The sequence below is a fragment of the Ovis aries genome, chromosome 16 (genome assembly GCF_016772045.2).
Source record: "Ovis aries strain OAR_USU_Benz2616 breed Rambouillet chromosome 16, ARS-UI_Ramb_v3.0, whole genome shotgun sequence".
Taxonomy (NCBI): domain Eukaryota; kingdom Metazoa; phylum Chordata; class Mammalia; order Artiodactyla; family Bovidae; genus Ovis; species Ovis aries.
The window spans coordinates 14,493,555-14,512,485 of NC_056069.1; the positions used below are offsets into that span (position 1 = coordinate 14,493,555).

Here is an 18,931-nt window from a genome sequence, read left to right on the forward strand (position 1 = left end):
GCAATTTACTTTTCATCATTTGTACTATTGTATGTTCCTACCATATTTGTCACTTTTATTTCTTTGCAGACAATTTTCAACTTGCGCAGTTCGATAGTAGCTCATGGATATATTTAAATCCCAAAGCCAAGAGTGTTTACATTGATATTTTAGCAATTATAGTGAGCATTTTCCAAGTTCTACAAAAGCTGTATTTAAATAGAATATTTCTGGACATAAAACAAGCCAGCAATACAATAGCTGAAAAGTGGGCCTTTATTTTACAGCTGATACTTTTGTGGACAACACAATGGTGAGGTCACGCTGAGGGGATTCCGAGGCACACGGAGAAACACCCATGTATATAGCCGAGGAGCAGTCTGACCTGTGGTGAGTGTGGCTTTGTCTGGGCTCATGTGACAAAACGATTCCCAGATGCTCGAATGACAGGCACATTGTTTTCCTCTCAGTTCTTGGCAGGATGCTCACTGTAAACCGAGAACGGAGTTTAGCACCTGAGAGCAGGGTTCTAGCAGGGCTGGGGGGGTGAGAAGGAAAGGAGAAGACAATTTCCTTGGCGTGAAGGGTACACAGTCTGTTTTTGTTTCCTCTGTCAATTTCCAGGCAAATATCTGTCTTTGCATATGCTCAAATCAACTGTTTTATCAATGCTTCTAGGATAAAATACACAAACACCCAGGGCTTTATTTATCATCATATATTGTTGTCTTTGCATATATGCTAGAGTTCACTAACTCCAGTTCACCCCATTGCATCCATATAAATTCATAGTAGTATCTGTATTGTTTGATGTTAGAATAGAGATTTGGGTTTGGAACTGAGATCTATGCATAAAACTTTTTTTGTAATTCTTCTTTCTCTGATTATTTCCATTTAATCTACTCTGCTTTAAGCCAGACGCTCCTAAAATAGTCTGTACCTTGAACAGACTGGGCATTGTTGGGGTTGCGTGCTTGTAGTTCCACGGAAACCATGTCCATGAGTCAGAAAGCAAACACCAGGCCTGTTGTATCGATACCATGATGTGTGCTACTAATGTAACACCTAACACGTGTGAACTGGCCAAGAGTTTCTCTGCAGGATGTAGGGAGGGTTGGAGCTAATTGGAAGCATAACCCATGACTGTTTGGGGAACGTAAAGTCATGCCATCTCAGAGGCAGGCCTTTTTTTACGCTTCTCAGTGGGGCTCCTCTTTCCTTACTAGTGCTCATGGGACTTTCCCGGCTGTCCAGGGGTTAAGACTTCATGCTTCCAATGGAGGGGACGCAAGTTCAATCCTTGGTTGGGGAACCAAGACCGCATGTGCCACAGGGTGAGGCCAAAAAGTTAAAAAAAAAAAAAAAAAAAAAAGATAGTGGTCAGGGTTTTAAGGTAGTGAGTGGAAGACTAGAGGCCTTTTGCTTCCTGTACATCAATCACTTTGCACCTCAGACCTTAGAGTGTGTTTGTTTATAAGAAGGCAGGCCACACAAGCTTTGCTTCTGAATTCTTGGAGAGTTCTCATGTCAGCTAACTGCAAGAGCCAATGAATCAGACTCTATGGTGGAAAGAGGTGAGAATAAAAACTCAAATGTCTCAAGTGATTAAGCAAGATAGATTGCATATTTGTTGTTTTCCATGGCTTCATGGGTCAGCTTTAAGCCGGGGGTCAGTAAACTATCGTCTGTACCCTGATATCATGCAGCCCACAAACTAAAAATGATTTTTTTAGATTTTTAAAGTGCTGTTAGAAAAAAACACTAAAAGCAAATAATATGGAATAGAGAGTGTATGTGGTCCACAAAATCTAAAATATTTATTATCTGGACTTTTACAGAAAAAGTGTCTAAGCTAGGAGGGTGTAATCATGAGAAATTTCTCAGTTTTAGCTGCTATGTCATTTCTCTTTGTCACTTAAGTTGTCTGTGTTGTCTGTCAGCTTAGGAGAGGACTTGGCTCAAGGACCCTACAAGAACCACATGCAATTTGGGAGCTTTCTGCATCACGCTGAGGCATGCCTTACCACAGTCCAAAGCCGCCAAACCTTGTGTTCAGCAGGTAAGTGGATGCAGAACCAACGGCTTACAGAGAGGGAGACTGAATGTGGACTAGAGCAATGCTCTCTAACTTCCCAGCCATGAAGGGACTCCCAGAGCAGCCTTGACTCCTAGCAAGCACACGTGTTTATCAAATCGTCTGAGCCATTTGATACTTGGGTGTTTTTCTTCCAATACCCTTCTTTAAGAGCTGGCTCACCTCCAAGGTTTGGGGAAGATAAGATTCTAAGCTGATTCCCAAAGTTTCTGGTGAGATAGAGACTGCCTTTCATTCCAGGTTCTTCCTCTTTACTCTTTGATCTGAATCCCAGAAGAGTCACGAGTGTTTCTCCTGCTGCAACTGTGTCTGAATGTTGCCAGGAAGCCCTGCTGATGTGTCCGTAGGTTGATTACCAGGCATTCGGGGTGTAGAGGGGGAGCATCCTTTGTCTTGCTTTCTCATTGGGCCAAACTCTCTTCTTGAAGGAACACAAGTCCCAAGTCCAACATGCTGCCCCTGAGGTCGGTTTTCCCCCCATAAGCAGACTAAGCAACAAGCCCAGGGCTGACATCACCATCTCCTCACGACTCTCATTTCCCCCACTCTTCATCCTGTCTGAATTGCCCCAGCTCAGGCCCTCCTCATCTCTCACAGAGACCAGTGTAGTGACCTCTTCACTGGTGACTTGACTCCAGAGGCCAGCTCAGTCTGCTCTGTGTCCTGCTTCCAGGGAGCTGGAAACCGGGCCACATCACTGAAGGTTGGAGCCCTCCATTTGAGTCTTCATTGCCTGCAGAATGAAAAGTTCAGTTCTGTTGCAGCATTTTTAGACCTACTTAATTTTCTAGTAAATCTGCCTCCTTCCTTCCCTCACCTTCCGTTTGCTCTTATCCTTCAACTGTGGTTACTGAGAGATGTGATTCCTTATGCTCGTTTCATTACCTAGCCTTTACTAACTCTGGTTCTACCACCTGAAATGCCCAGCTTGTTTCACTAATACCTAATCATTTTCAAGTTGAGGGGTCAAAGGTCATGCTAAGGACTGCATTTTGTCCCCCCAAAAGATGTTGAAGTCCTAATCCCAGTCCCTTATTTGGAAATAGAGTTTTGCAGATGGTTAAGTTAAGATGTGGTCACTAGAGTGAGCCCTAATGCAAAATGACTGGTGTCCTTATAAAAAGACTAAATTTGGTTGTAGATAGACTTGCAGAGAGGAAAGACCAGGTGAAGACACAGAAGAATGCCATCTGCAAGCCAGGGGATGACAAAGGCCACCGAAGCCAGGAGAAAGGCATGGAACTGACTCTCCTTTAGCCCTCAGAGGGAGCCAAGGCTGCTGACAGTTTGATCTTGGATTTCTTTGCAGCCAAAGGTGGAGAAGCTCTATACAGTCAGCAAAAACAAGACTGGGAGCTGACTGTAGCTCAGATCATGAACTGCTTATTGCCAAATTCAGACTTAAATTGAAAAAAGTAGGGAAAACCACTAGACTATTCAGGTATGACCTAAATGAAATCTCTTACTGTTATACAGTGGAAGTGAGAAATAGATTTAAGGGACTAGATCTGATAGACAGAGTGCCTGCTGAACTATGGATGGAGGTTTGTGACATTATACAGGAGATAGGGATCAAGACGATCCCCAAGAAGAAGAAATGCAAAAAAGCAAAATGGCTGTCTGAGGAGGCCTTACAAATAGCTGTGAAAAGAAGAGAAGCAAAAGGCAAAGGAGAAAAGGAAATATATACCCATTTGAATGCAGAGTTCCAAAGAATAGCAAGGAGAGATAAGAAAGCCTTCCTCAGAGATCAGTGCAAAGAAATAGAGGAAAACAATAGAATGAGAAAGACTAGAGATCTCCTCAAGAAAATTAGAGATACCAAGGAAACATTTCATGCAAAGATGGGCTCAATAAAGGCCAGAAATGGTCTGGACCTAACAGAAGCAGAAGATATTAAGAGGTGGCAAGAATACACAGAACTGTACAAAAAATATCTTCATGACCCAGATAATAACAATGGTGTGATCACTCACCTAGAGCCAGACACCCTGGAATGGGAGTCAAGTGGACCTTAGGAAGCATCACTACAAACAAAGCTAGTGGAGGTGATAGAATTCCAGTGGAGCTATTTCAAATCCTAAAAGATGATGCTGTGAAAGTGTTGCACTCAATACGCCAGCAAATTTGGAAAACTCAGCAGAGACCACAGGACTGGAAAAGGTCAGTTTTCATTCCAATCCCAAAGAAAGGTTATGCCAAAGAATGTTCAAACTACCACACAGTTGCACTCATCTCACACGCGAGTAAAGAAATGCTCAAAATTCTCCAAACCAGGCTTCAACAATATGTGAACCATGAACTTCCTGATGTTCAAGCTGGTTTTAGAAAAGGCAGAGGAACCAGAGATCAAATTGCCAACATCAGCTGGATCATGGAAAAAGCAAGTGACTTCCATAAAAACATCTCTTTCTGCTTTATTGACTATGCCAAAGCCTTTGACTGTGTGGATCACAATAAACTGGAAATTTCTGAAAGAGATGGGAATAGCAGACCACCTGACCTGCCTCCTGAGAAATCTGTATGCAGGTCAGGAAGCAACAGCTAGAACTGGACATGGAACAACAGACTGGTTCCAAATAGGAAAAGGAGTCCGTCAAGGCTGTATATTGTCACCCTGGTTATTTAACTTATATGCAGAGTACATCATGGTAAAAGCTGGGCTGGATGAAGCACAAGCTGGAATCAAGATTGCTGGGAGAAATATCAATAACCTCAGATATGCAGTTGATACCACTTTTCTGGCAGAAAGTGAAGAACTAAAGAGCCTCTGAAAGTGAAAGAGAAGAGTGAAAAAGTTGGCTTAAGGCTCAACATTCAGAAAACTAAGATCATGACATCCAGTCCCATTACTTTATGTCAAATAGATGGGGTAACAGAGGAAACAGTGGCAAACTTTATTTTTGGGGGCTCCAAAATCACTGGAGATGGTGACTACAGCCATGAAATTAAAAGACGCTTACTCCTTGGAAGGAAAGTTTTGACCCACCTAGATTGCATATTCAAAAGCAGAGACATTACGTTGTCAGCAAAGGTTCGTCTAGTCAAGGCTATGGTTTTTCTGGTAGTCATGTATGGATGTGAGAGCTGGACTATAAAGAAAGCTGAGCACTGAAGAATTGATGCTTTTGAACTGTGGTGTTGGAGAAGACTCTTGAGAGTCCCTTGGACTGCAAGGAGGTCCAACCTGTCCATCCTAAAGGAAATCAGTCCTGAATATTCATTGGAAGGACTTGGTGCTTAAGTTGAAACTCTAATACTTTGGCCACCTGATGTGAAGAGCTGACTCATGAGAAAAGACTCTGATGCTGGGAAAGATTGAAGGCAGGAGAAGAAGGGATGAGGATGAGATGGTTGGATGGCATCACTGACTCAATGGACATGAGTTTGAGTGAACTCCATGAGCTGGTGATGGACACGGAGGCCTGGCATGCTGCAGTCCATGGGATGGCAAAGAGTTGGACACAACTGAGCGACTGAACTGAACTACAATGTTTTGTTAGGTTCAGGTGTACAGCAAAGTGATTCAGTTATACCTTTGTGTATATTTTCAGAGTCTTTTCCATTATAGGTTATAATAAGTCATTGCATATAGTTCTCTGTGCTATATAGTAGGTCCTTATTGGTTACCTATCTTATATACAGTAGTGTGTGTCTGTTAATCCCAAACTCCTAATTTATCTCCAGCCCCCTAAATTCCCTCTCATAACCATCAGTTTGTTTTCTATGTCTTGAGTCTATTTCTGTTTTATAAATGTGTGTTTATATCATTTTTTAAGGTTTCACATGTAAGTGATATCATATGATATTGTCTTTCTCTGACATACATAATCTTTAGGTCTATCCATGTTGCTGCAAATGGCATTATTTCATTGTTATGGCTGAATAATATTCCCCCGTATGTATATACCACATCGTTTTTTCCCATTCGTCAGTCCCTGGACACTTAGGTTACTTCTGTGTCTTGGCTATTGTAAATAGTGCTGCTGTGAACACTGGGGTGTATGTATCCTTAGAGTTTTTTCCAGATAATACACCCAAGAGTGGAATTGCAGGATAATATTAGTCAGTTCAGTTCAGTCGCTCAGTCGTGTCCGACTCTTTGCAACCCCATGAATCGCAGCATGCCAGGCCTCCCTGTCCATCACCAACTCCCGGAGTTCACTCAGACTCAGGTCCATCAAGTCAGTGATGCCATCCAGCCATCTCATCCTCTGTCGTCCCCTTCTCCCCCTGCCCCCAATCCCTCCCAGCATCAGAGTCTTTTCCAATGAGTCAACTCTTCGCATGAGGTGGCCAAAGTACTGGAGTTTCAGCTTCAACGTCAGTCCTTCCAAAGAAATCCCAGGGTTGATCTCCTTCAGAATGGACTGGTTGAATCTCCTTGCAGTCCAAGGGACTCTCAAGAGTCTTCTCCAACACCACAGTTCAAAAGCAGCAATTCTTTGGCACTCAGCCTTCTTCACAGTCCAACTCTCACATCCATACATGACCACAGGAAAAACCATAGCCTTGACTAGACGGACCTTAGTCGGCAAAGTAATGTCTCTGCTTTTGAATATACTATCTAGGTTGGTCACAACTTTTCTTCCAAGGAGTAAGCGTCTTTTAATTTCATGGCTGCAGTCACCATCTACAGTGATTTTGGAGCCCAAGAAAATAAAGTCTGACACTGTTTCCACTGTTTCCCCATCTATTTGACATAAAGTGATGGGACCGGATGCCATGATCTTCGTTTTCTGAATGTTGAGCTTTAAGCCAACTTTTTCACTCTCCTCTTTCACTTTCATCAAGAGGCTTTTTAGTTCCTCTTCACTTTCTGCCATAGGTGGTGTCATCTGCATATCTGAGGTTATTGATATTTCTCTCGGCAATCTTGATTCCAGCTTGTGTTTCTTCCAGCCCAGCATTTCTCATGATGTACTCTGCATATAAGTTAAATAAGCAGGGTGACAATATACAGCCTTGACAGACTCCTTTTCCTATTTGGAACCAATCTGTTGTTCCATGTCCAGTTCTAACTGTTGCTTCCTGACCTGCATACAAGTTTCTCAAGAGGCAGGTCAGGTGGTCTAGTACGCCCATCTCTTTCAGAAATTTCCACAGTTTATTGTGATCCACACAGTCAAAGGCTTTGGCATAGTCAATAAAGCAGAAAGAGATGTTTTTCTGGAACTCTCTTGCTTTTTTGATAATCCAGCAGATGTTGGCAATTTGATCTCTGGTTCCTCTGCCTTTTCTAAAACCAGCTTGAACATCAGGGAGTTCACGGTTCACGTATTGCTGAAGTCTGGCTTGGAGAATTTTGAGCATTACTTTACTAGCATGTGAGATGAGTGCATTTGTGCAGTAGTTTGAGCATTCTTTGGCATTGCCTTTCTTTGGAATTGGAATGAAAACTGACCTTTTCCAGTCCTGTGGCCACTGCTGAGTTTTCCAAATTTGCTGGCATATTGAGTACAGCACTTTCACAGCATCATCTTTCAGGATTTGAAACAGCTCAACTGGAATTCCATCATCTCCACTAGCTTTGTTCATAGTGATGCTTTCTAAGGCCCACTTGACTTCACATTCCAGGATGTCTGGCTCTAGATTAGTGATCACATCATCATGATTATCTTGGTCGTGAAGATCTTTTTTGTACAGTTCTTCTGTGTATTCTTGCCACCTCTTCTTAATATCTTCTGTTTCTGTTAGGTCCAGACCATTTCTGTCCTTTATTGAGCCCATCTTTGCATGAAATGTTTCCGTGGTATCTCTAATTTTCTTGAAGAGATCTCTAGTCTTTCCCATTCTGTTGTTTGCCTCTATTTCTTTGCATTGATCACTGAAGAAGGCTTTCTTATCTATTCTTGCTATTCTTTGGAACTCTGCATTCAGATGCTTATATCTTTCCTTTTCTCCTTTGCTTTTAGTTTTTTAAGAAATCTCCATACTCTTTTTCATAGTGGCTGCACCAATTTACATTCCCACCAACAGTGTAGGAAGATTCCTTTCTTTCCACACCCTCTCCTGCATTCATCATTTGTAAACTTTTTGATGATGACCATTCTGACTGATGTGAGATAATATTTCATTGTAGTTTTGATTTACATCTCTGTAATAATTAGTGATGTTGAGCATCTTTTCATGTATCTGTTGACCATCTGTATGTCTTCTTTCAAAAAAATGTCTACTTAGGTCTTCTGCCCATTTTTTATTGTTTTTTTTGTTGTTGTTGTTGTTGTTTATATATATATATATTTTAAACTTTTTCTATTTTGCAAATTAATCCCTTATCTGTAGCATTGTTTACCAATATTTTCTCCCAGTCTGTAGGTTGTCTTTTCATTTTGTTTGTGGTTTCCTTTGCTGTTCAAAAGCTTTTAATTAAGTCCCATTTAAGGCACTACTTTTAAAGTTATAATGTACATACAAATCACCTTGTAGCCTTGTTAAAATGCAGATTCTGATTCATTAGGCCCAAACTGGGGCCTCAGATGTTGAATTTCTGTTTTTTTTCATTAAGTGAAAGAGGTTTATTTAGGGAGATAAACACTCCAGAGACAGCGTGTGGGCGATCTCAGAAAGTGAGAGGGGTCAGGGCACAGTGTTGTGAGTTTTTATAGGGGGTGGGTAGTTTCATAAGCTAATGAGTGGGAAGAGTATTCCAGCTATTTTGGGGAAGAGACAGAGATTTCCAGGAATTTGGGCCACTGCCCACTTTCTGGCCTTTATGGTCAGCCTTGGAACTGTCACCTGAGGGTGTGTTGTGGGTAGCTTGCTCATGTAGTATGAAAGTATATTAAGGCTCAAGGTTCAGTGGAAATCAGTTCCGCCATCTTGGACCTAGTTGGTTCTAACCAGTGTATGTTGTGTCCTCGATGACTGTCATTCTTTTAAAGCTTCTGCCCTGCCCCTTTCCCTTCCATTTCATTCCCCACTTAGAAATTTTACTCCCATAATCTTTTGAGAAGCAGAAGGGGATAGTCTGTTTTCTGTAGCTGCTTCAGGGCTAAGTAGGGGCATCAACTCTGCCTGTCAGGAAGTAAAAATCTTTTGAAGCCTGATCTAGAGGCCCCAAAGGCAGGACAGCTTCTTGTTTTAGGTAGGTTTGGGCTGGAATTCCTGCGCAGACATCATCTTAATGTGGAACTGTTGTAACTGCTTCCGTAGTCTTTCTATGAATCTTCCTGAAGATAAAGCACTTTTGTAACACCATCAGAGTACAATAATAATTGTCTATGAATGACAAAAGACTGAAAAGGCATGTTTAGACATCTGATTACAGTGTAATTGATATAGAAGCTTGGTTACTGTTGTGACATACAACTTTTCAAGATAACAACCAGAACTATAGCATTATACCAGGACTTATCCAAATTTTAGAAACGTTATATAATTTTTAGAATGTCTATATTAATAACATTCATCTATACAGTATATCTTAAGTCGGTTTATTGCTCGTGTAGTAATGGGCTTTATGTAATTTAATATACCAAATCATATTAGTTAAACATTTTTCTCTGAGATGCCCTCTAAAGCATCCCAACATTAGCTGGAAGTCAAAAGAATGTTAATTAAAATTTGGTATTTGGGAAGTTTGTCAAAAAACTTTGAAATACTTGGTCAAATAAGATCGTTGGTCACAGTGAGACAATACTTACTTCTTCTTTTTTTTTTTTTTTTAATACTTACTTCTTAACCAAAGTTAAAAGAGACCAAGAGGCTGAATTTCTAGCAAGCTCCCAGGAGATACCAATGTAGCTGGCCCACAGGCTACACCTTGAGTGCCAGGACTTTAGGGCACTTGTTTATATGTCTGTAAGTGATGCTGTAATGTGCCTGAGGGCTAAATCTTTGAATACCTAGTGCAGTGCTGGGGACTTGACAGGCACATAATAAACGCTAGTTGAATGACTGATGAATGAGTGAGTGAACCTATGTTAGAGGATCATAGTGAAGTGAAACTCACTTAGTCATGTCCAACTCTTTGCGACCCCTGGACTATACAGTCCATGGAATTCTCCAGGCCAGAATACTGGAGTGGGTAGCTGTTCTCTTCTCCAGGGGATCTTTCTAACCCAGGGATCGAACCCAGGTCTCCTGCATTGCAGGCGGATTCTTTACCAGCTGAGCCACAAGGGAAGCCCATACCTTGGTAGTATTGAAGTTCAGTTCAGTCGCTCAGTCGTGTCCGACTCTTTGTGACCCCATGAATCGCAGCACACCAGGCCTCCCTGTCCATCACCAACTCCCGGAGTTCACTCAGACTCAACGTCCATCGAGTCTGTGATGCCATCCAGCCATCTCATCCTCTGTCGTCCCCTTCTCCCCCTGCCCCCAATCCCTCCCAGCATCAGAGTCTTTTCCAATGAGTCAATTCTTCGCATGAGGTGGCCAAAGTACTGGAGTTTCAGCTTCAACGTCAGTCCTTCCAAAGAAATCCCAGGGTTGATCTCCTTCAGAATGGACTGGTTGGATCTCCTTGCAGTCCAAGGGACTCTCAAGAGTCTTCTCCAACACCACAGTTCAAACGCAGCTATTCTTTGGCGCTCAGCCTTCTTCACAGTCCAACTCTCACATCCATACATGACCACAGGAAAAACCATAGCCTTGACTAGACGGACCTTAGTCGGCAAAGTAATGTCTCTGCTTTTGAATATACTATCTAGGTTGGTCATGACTTTTCTTCCAAGGAGTAAGTGTCTTTTGATTTCATGGCTGCAATCACCATCTGCAGTGATTTTGGAGCCCAAAAAATAAAGTCTGACACTGTTTCCACTGTTTCCCCATCTATTTCCCATGAAGTGATGGGACGGATGCCATGATCTTTGTTTTCTGAATGTTGAGCTTTAGGCCAACTTTTTCACTCTCCTCTTTCACTTTCATCAAGAGGCTTTCACTTTCCGCCATAAGGGTATTGAAGGGTCATTCCCCAAATATGTTGGGCATGTAATAATTGCACTGCCAATTATCTCATAGCTTTCCATAGCCTTCAGCATTTTTATTCATTTAAAACTCATCTTGGAGCGGAAAAGCAGCTCTAATCACAGTTGAGAGAAAACATTCTAGAATGCCACACTGTTGGTAGGGAGGTATATCACTCTTCTTTCAACTGTATTTGAGTCAGCTCATTAACACCAGCTGACAAAAGCTTCCCTCCTCTGTCCTTTTCTTGCATCTCCTCTCTTCAGATCACTGCAAAGAAACTGGTCACCGAGAGGTGAGGGACAGGCAGGAAACGTACATGACTAATCTCATAGTAGGGATCTAGCACTGTACGCTTAAAACAAGTCACTGGCGTAGGTATTAGTATCCCTATTTATAGATAGAGAGTTGAGGCTTGAAGAAGAAGTTTGTCCAAAGCTATTAAATTAGTGGGCAATAGAGCCAGGGGTCAAACAGATTTAACTTCAAAGTCTGGTGTTTTTTTTTTTCTTTCATCACACTGTGAGAAAGAGATCTAACAGTCTAACTGGCTACACAGGTATTTTTCAAAATGTATGTAGGTCTTGCTTTCAAAATCAAAAATAACTCACATTAACTGCTAAGAAAAGGTTACCAAGATTTCTTATTGGATGCTTTCTGTTGAGTAGAAAACAATATTCATTTGGCCTTAGACAGTCTTAAGTAATTTAAACTTAATGCTATTATCTTTTATGATATTACTTCCATGTAAAATCATTTCTAAAGACTAAAAAGATAAATTCTGATCTCAACCAGGTTGAATTTTGTAAATTTCTAATGAATTTCTAATGAATAGGGTATAACTTTATTGTGTCTGTTTATATAAAATAACATATATATTTAAACAGCTAAAGAGTCATCTCAGTGACATTTTGACATTTCACAATTTAAGGTTTTCCTGTACCTTTGGGAAGCAGTTTTTAAAAGCTAAAAGGGAATTTTATTTATATCTACTTATCAAATTAAATGCTATAGTTTTTCCTTTAGAAAACCGAGAAGAGAACAAAGGAAGAACAAGGGAAGATGAAGAGAAGAGGGGGAATTGGCCAAAATTAGGCAAAATTAGGCAAAAATGTGTGTAGGCAACGGGAGCCAGAGGATGGGCCCTGCTTTGAGTGACTGGAATGCCTGGGTGAGAGTAAATGAAAGGCACAGCCCTTGGAGGCAGCCTAGTCCTTATTTTTACAGACAAATGACCCTTAGGGGTCTTCTTAAAAAATAGCGTTTGAAAAGTCACTGTGGTTTTTCTAAGAAGAATTTCCTACCAGCAAATTAGTTCTTTTAAAAACACAAACTATAAGGTTTACTTTCTAGACTGGGCTTTTTATTCCAAATAGCTTTTGAATAAGGAGATTCACTACAAACTAAAAGTATGTTCATCTCAAATAATGCAACAAATTTGAGTTCTAGCAGGATTTCCTGGTTTAACAGAAGTGTTCCATAACAAATTAAAACTGTAATCTTAACAAAAACAAGGAAACCATACTTTATATGTCTTTTCTTACCTTTTCTTCTTTTGAAATAACAGCAGTTTTTTCTTGTTTCAAAAAGTTTTTATGATTTAGTGAAATAGACTGATATGTTGGAGTTTAGAACTAAACACCAGGCAAACATGCAGTTTAAATAAATTTACAGCTTGCTAGCCAGAAACACATCTGTTGGGCAAAAAACCTTATAGAATAATTCTGAGTATAATTAACTTTGGTTTTCATTGGTCATATAGAAAAACTAAGGGCCATTTCTTTGGCCATAATAGTACTATCCAAAAACAGAGAAAAAAGGGGTATGAAAAGGACATTTTAGTAAAATGTGTGTTTACACAGTCTAAACAGATTTTTAAAGACACATAACCACCTAAGTACAAATTAAATATTCCCCAAAGCTTCAGTTTTTAACCACTATTTTACCAACATTATTTTTCATTATTATTTTGGTTTAAGGAAAAAGCTATTTCCACACAGTCCATCAAAGAGCACGAAAGTCTATCAATAATCTTCTTTAAGCTGTCTGCTCATGCACATCAAAAGGCTTTAATTATCTATTTATTTGTGCTCCAATCAGAGAGATGGCCTTCTTTTCTTGCTCTAGACCGCTCTCTAACTGTGGGAAGGAAATATGCATTTTACTAGGGAAAATGCAAATTGTATTTGCCTGTACCCACAGTACTTGGATCTTTCCTTTAGAAATTGAAAATTTCTAAATCAATCAGAAACCAAGAAGGAAAAGAAAGAGGAAAATCAAGATGTAGGCAAGACTCCCTACAGCTTGTGAAAACTCTTTGATGGCTTTTTTCTAACTAGGAAAGATTTCTCAAGAAAACACACACTCAATAAAACACACACACACACAAAGCAAAACCAGAAACACTTCCTCTTCTGTCTGTATCATTGAAACTCAAGTTTGTATACAAAGTAATTTGAATTGAATTGCCAAGCCTCTTGTTGTTTTCAAAACTGCATCTCAGAAAAGCTTGGACCTTTTTCGGAGCATTAAAAAAAAAAGCCAGTATAGAGAAAAGCAGTATTATCGCAGAGTCCATTTTGCCGGTGAACAATGAGGACACTTTGTTAGAGACGAGAGTTACTAGTGGTTCTAAGGCCCAACTACAAAAATGCCCCTATGCAATTATTCAGGTCACTCACATGATTGCTTTCAGGGTACTCCATATCTGATTATCCATAGCCAGGATAAATTAATGGACATAGTTCATTGACATTGTATGTTTTGGTTACCTACTTTTTCAGCCATTTGAAAAAATAAACATTCTGTATATGTGCCAAATTTGTGTTTCATTATGAGAAATGAACTTTAAATGCTTTTTGGCCAAGGGGAAATATTTTTGGCTTCAATCTCATGTCAGGCATTTCTTTTTTCCCTCAAGTTTGTAAGACCTTGGTGGACTTCTTGGAATCCAGGTCTTTTGTGTGTGTGTGTACTGTTTTTAAGTACATGCCGAGACATTTAAGTAAATGTTTTTAAGTAAATTTGATTCTTTATTTTAAACAATCTTAATTTCCTCTCAAAATTGTGGTTATGGGTGAGAGACTCATGGTCTCAGTGTTCCAACGATCCAACTTTCCAATTACTCAGACCACACCTCCCGAAAACCCCAGTGTCTTCCCTCAAGAGAGGCTGCTCCCACAAATTCTAAGGTCCTTATTGATTTTCCTTCAACAGTGAGTTGACAGATATTTCATGTGGTGCCATAGTGGGCAGCCTCTCTTCCTTCCACCTTCATGGACCTCACCCGTGTTTGCTATAGGAATGGATTGTCTTTCTGAGAGAATCCCGTTCATTGGAACTGGGTGTTCTGTTAGTTTTTTGTGGTAAGGGAAAAGCATTGCAACAGTTCCCTACCCTTCTGCTGGAAAATACGCCTCACCCTGGCCCTTATCTTCTTTTTGTGTGGAGTGAGGTAAAGAAATGATTTATCCTCTCAACTGCATGTTCTGCATTGTCTCGCTGACTTCCCTTCCAGGCTCTCCATGGGATTTGGGAATTTATATTTCCTTGCTTTTGTTTGCTGATTGTATAAAGGATTTTTATCTTCTTGTTTCACGTTAAGTCTCACAAGCTAGGATTTCCTTTCTTTAGTAACACTTTGCCCCCTAAGCATTTTTAAACGTTTTTTTTTTTTTTTTTTTCTGGAGTTTGTTCACACTCTATTTCACTCTTATTCTGTTTCTTGTATACTCTGAGGCCATTGCTTTTCAGCTTTATCTATTGTCTTTTTCTTTCCTTTGCTTTCCTGGAATGGCAAACTATGGCCTCTCACTCTCCTGTCTTTCTTTCACTATTCTTTAAAATGACCTGAAAGGTGAAGTCCAGTATCCACCCCATGGGCTTCTATTTTTTGCTTCTAAATGCACCATCAATCAGAACTTACACCCATACTGAATAGCTGTTCTCAATTTAGAATCACCTATTGTCATTCACCTAAGTGTCATTTGTCCTTGGGGTGTAAGTTTAGCTCTACACAGGTGAAATGGAATATACACCAGAGGGAACAAAAGAACAAAGACCATCATTCTCTGGGCTGCCACCTACCTAATCACTAGCAGACAAGGACTTACAGCAAATAGTTTGGGCCTAGGACTTAGAGTGTTTCACACCAGGGTGTGTGTGTGTGTGTGTGTGTGTGAGAGAGAGAGAGAGAGAGAGAGAGAGAGAGAGAGAGAGAGGGAAACATATATTAATTTCTGTAAGAATTAAAAAATTAATGAATCTCATAAAGACAAAAGAAATAACATTGCAAGTTAAATTCAATTTGTATAAAATAATTACAACAGAAGGTATATTTATAAGATATTTTCCAAGCTGCAATTGATGGCTCACTTTTTTTTTTTCCCATGGCTCACATATTTTTTTTTATTGCTTACATTTTTGAAGATAATATTCTGTATGATAAAATTCCAAGTCAGTGAAATTGGAATGTGCCTTAGAATTTGCTATAGGGAAATCCAGTTTGTATTTAGTTAATTCAATTGTTTTGAAGTTTTCCTCTTAATACTTTAAAAATATTTAACTGATAAGTAGTAGCATTAGTTTGATTCAGGTTTATAAGGTATAAAGTAAAAGACCTAGTAAGTTACGTGGTTTAAGGCAACAATGAAAAAAATCTGGCTCTAAAAATTCCACGTATTAGCAAAAGCATCAAAAAGGAATCAAATCATCAGCCTTTTCAAACATTACCTCTACTGTCTTAGAGGATCAGCAACAGCAGGAGAAAAATCACAGCCCTAAGATGTGTAGGATTTCATCTTACAAGATGACTCCTGGTGTGCAGTTAGAAAAGATCAGAAAGAGCTGACTAGAAAGCAAGAGTTTTAAAAAGCACAGCAAACATTTATCTGACTTCCTCTCTCCCCTGTTTCAAAATTGCTAGCTTTCATGGTTGTGTCAGACATTTTTTAATGCATTTACTATTGAGGTCTTATATCACAACCTAAATACACCTATAACAAATGTGCAAGAGGATTTTTAGGATAGTGAAATTAAACGATTGTGTATGAGGCTATAATGGTAGACACATGTCATTCATTATACTTTTGTCCAAACCCGCAGGATGTACAACAGCAAGAGTGAACCCTAATGTAAACTGTGCTCTTTCAGTGACTACGATGCGTCAGTGTAGGTTCAGTTGTGGTGGTGGAGCATGTTGACAATAGGTGAGGCTGTGTGTGTGTGGGGACAGGGAGTATATGGGAAGTCTCTGTATCTTCTTCTCAATTTTGCTATGAACCTAAACTGCTCTAAAAAATCAATTGAAACAATGTACACATCAGAGACCTCCCCCCATCCCCTGCCTACTCTCTCCAGGCATTTCAGTTCAGCTTTTCACATGCTTTGGAGTAACCGAGAAAGCACGTAACTAGCCTCCAGACAGTCCTGTATCTAATATGGCCACAGAATTTATCAACTACATAAAGCATTTTGGGAGTGAAGGGACCACTATTAATAATTGTGTAGAGACAACAGGCACCTGAGACTACTTTAGCAAAGCAGGATGTATGATTACCTAGTATTCCCCGGTTTACCAGCAATTTTAGACTATGAAAGTAATGTGGCAACATGATGGAAAACTTGAAAATGAGGGGGGGAAACATAATCTCAGTATCCTAAAAGAACCATTCAGTTAATAATTTTGGATTTGCTTCCAATGTTTTCCCTATTTTTTTTATAATTGCAATCCTAATATGTATATGATTTTGTATCCTGTGTTTTTCTCTTACTGTATGTCATACACACTTTTTCACATTAGCTGTTTTTGAAATCATTTTAACATCCATTTCAGTATTCCATAGAGGAGGTATACCTATCATTTATTTAGTCATGTACATGTTTGATTTTTTTTAAAAGTTGCATATAACGGAGAAGGCAATGGCAACCCACTCCAATACTCCTGCCTGGAAAATCCCATGGACGGAGGAGCCTGGTGGGCTGCAGTCCATGGGGTCTCGAAGAGTCGGACACGACTGAGCGGCTTCACCTTCACTTTTCACTTTCATGCATTGGAGAAGGAAATGGCAACCCACTCCAGTGTTCTTGCCTGGAGAATCCCAGGGACAGGGGAGCTGCCTGGTGGGCTGCCGTCTATGGGGTCGCACAGAGTCGGACACGACTGAAGCAACTTGGCAGCAGACTTAGCAGTGCATATAAAGTAAGCCCCTTGGGACTCAAAGTGTGGCCTGATAAGCTGGATATCACTTGAGAGCTTGCTAGAAATGCAGAGATGAGAGCCCCACTCAGACCCACCAGATCTACTAAGTCTGCCCTTTAAGAAAACCTCTAAGAGATGCGCATCAACTTTGAGAAGCTCTGAGTTTGTCTACTTATAAATAATGCTGCTGTGAACATCTTCATGCACGTGCGTTTCCCCTGCTCATGGAGAATTAGGGGAGAGTGCTTTAAGAGGCAGAGGGGTGGGTTTAACTGAGCACTCTAACCTGAAGATTGGTCCAGTTAGCTCCTCTGCTGGGTGGTGGACTATGATTGACCCATTGGGCCCTCTGGTGCTAAAAATTGTACGGCTTAAAGAACAAGCCTCATATTCCCATCTGAAGGCAGAACCAGAGAGGAAAATAACTTTCTATTGCATCTTCCCACCCCATAGAACCACAGAGCTCCTAGCAGTGCCCATCAGATTTCAAGACTGACAAATCCTAAATATTCCAGTTAGAGGCTAGAAACCTCCTTAAGTTTCGTGTCTCGGGAATTCATTCCTGACTTTCTCTGAGTCATGAAGAGAAAGAAATGCTTCTTTGTGGGGGGCCTTTAGAGTCACCTCCAAGCCACAGTAATTCTAGCTCTGCTCTGGCATCCATACCCAAAGGATCACTGTGCTGCTTCCCTGATGGCTCCTAAGTCTTTCTTCCTCCCCGGGAGCTGCTGGTATTTTCTTTTACAGATCATCTCAGCCCTTTGGGGGCCTGTAATTCCAGTGTTTATGCCATCCCTCTTGGGTTCCAGCACACCATCCAGACTTTGCTCACCACTGCTTTCCTATCTGACCTGCGTTTGTACTCCAGAATCTCTAGTTTTTCAGCTGGCCTCTGGGTTGCTATTTTTCTTGGGGCAGTGTCACATTCTGAGGTTTATGATATGCTTTCCTGATAGTGATACTGTCCAGATCCTCAGTTTGCTTAGTAGTGTTCTTAAGCCTGCCCAGCAAAACTGCCACACCTCAAGCCTGCTTATCGGTGTGGATGTCTGGAATAGAGTCTGACGACTTCATCCTGCTGGCTCACCTTCCTTTAAGGATGGTTTCAAGCGAACATCTGGATTTCTCTTAAGATAACTGGGATTCAGTGTCCATCCTGATGGACCTGACTAGATCACTGACCTGCCATCACTCTTTCTTCTGAAGACATTTTCCTCACTTAAGTTGCTTTCCCTTTCCCATTAGTGGCAGAGCTTAATGTTATTTCAGAGAGAAATGGAAGAGTGGTTTCTGTGACCTATTCTTTATGGGAGTAAACCTGTAATTCCTACTTTATGTAATCATCTTTGGTGTTCAAGTATGGTGCTATAATTGCCATCATTTGGAACTGTTTGTGTAAGTGTGTGCGTGCGTGTGCCTGTGTGTGTGTAAGGAAAAGAGAGAAATGTTGAGAATCTAACTGACCTTTACTGTAGTTCATTTTGCTCTGAGATAGGCCAAGTAGATTAACTTGTCCCCAAGATGACTACCATCCCTTCATTCCTGGAGGGAAAAACTGTGTTCACACTGAGCACTAGAATTTGTGCCTCCACGTCTTTGAGTCTGGGCCAATCTGTGAACATTGTGACCTACAGAAGAAGTGAAGTTAGTTCACAAGAAGGCTTATAGCTTTTGACTGGCTCTCTTGCGATGCTCACTTTAGAGGGAAATCCATTATGATATGAGAAATCTGACTTCCCCAGGGCTAC

General features: G+C 40.5%; 1 long non-coding RNA gene across 5 annotated transcripts in view; it reads left to right on the forward strand.

Moving 5' to 3' along the window:
- The window catches only part of LOC106990331 (uncharacterized), a 134,349-nt gene that overhangs the window by 16,381 nt on the left and 99,037 nt on the right, over nucleotides 1-18,931 (forward strand). For all 5 annotated transcript variants that reach the window (XR_009596754.1, XR_006056498.2, XR_006056500.2 and 2 more), the window contains 2 exons: nucleotides 267-369; nucleotides 1,920-2,038. This is a non-coding gene — a long non-coding RNA (uncharacterized LOC106990331). The remainder of the gene's footprint in view (nucleotides 1-266; nucleotides 370-1,919; nucleotides 2,039-18,931) is intronic.